Source organism: Fulmarus glacialis, unplaced genomic scaffold, assembly GCF_000690835.1.
Source record: "Fulmarus glacialis isolate BGI_N327 unplaced genomic scaffold, ASM69083v1 scaffold28430, whole genome shotgun sequence".
Taxonomy (NCBI): Eukaryota; Metazoa; Chordata; class Aves; order Procellariiformes; family Procellariidae; genus Fulmarus; species Fulmarus glacialis.
In genome coordinates, this window is record NW_009187807.1 from 67,985 (window position 1) to 68,663 (window position 679).

General features: G+C 37.4%; 1 protein-coding gene across 1 annotated transcript in view; it reads right to left on the bottom strand.

Annotated features, from left to right (window-relative positions):
* Positions 1 to 679, bottom strand: part of LOC104075765 (ryanodine receptor 2) — a gene marked incomplete at both ends in the record, with an annotated part of 113,976 nt that overhangs the window by 65,746 nt on the left and 47,551 nt on the right. The gene's annotated exons all lie outside the window — the stretch shown is intronic.

Below are 679 nucleotides of genomic sequence, written 5' to 3' on the forward strand. Positions count from 1 at the left end.
CCTGGGGGCAGGGGGTGGGTGGAGGTGGGGGGGGAGTAAGCAAGCAGCTGCGTGGTGTTTGGCTGCCTGCTGGGTTAAATCACAACATAGAATATATATGGTAAGTAAGCGCAGCTGTTGATATTTTCAAGATAAGATACTACCGCTTTTTGAAGAATAAATCTGGCATGCTCCCTTTTTTAAAAATAAAAGTGAAATTATAAAATGGATGCCATTATAAACTGGCATCTTATACACTGTCATTTGTACATATCGGAGATATAATTCACACTCAGCATGTATGCAGAGTTTGTACAGTTCTACTGTAACTTCTCTTCTATTTACTGTAAGAACAAGTAGTGCATATGACCTTATTCAACAACTGTGTTTCAGCATAAGAAACATGAAGAGTTTCAGAACAGAACAAAAAGGTATCTGCAAAATAAACATACATAATTTTACTGGAAAGTATCTGTACAGTCTTGTATTTCAAACAAAGAAAAAACAATTTACATACTACTCTACAATGTATTTACTTTCTAAGGGTATATTATGTACTTAATATAGTGTTGTGGTTTAACCCGGCAGGCAGCCAAACACCACACAGCCGCTCACTCACTCCCTCCCCACCAGTGGGATGGGGGACAGAATAAAAAAAAAAGTAAAATTCATGGATTGAGATAAAGCAAGTTTAATAGGA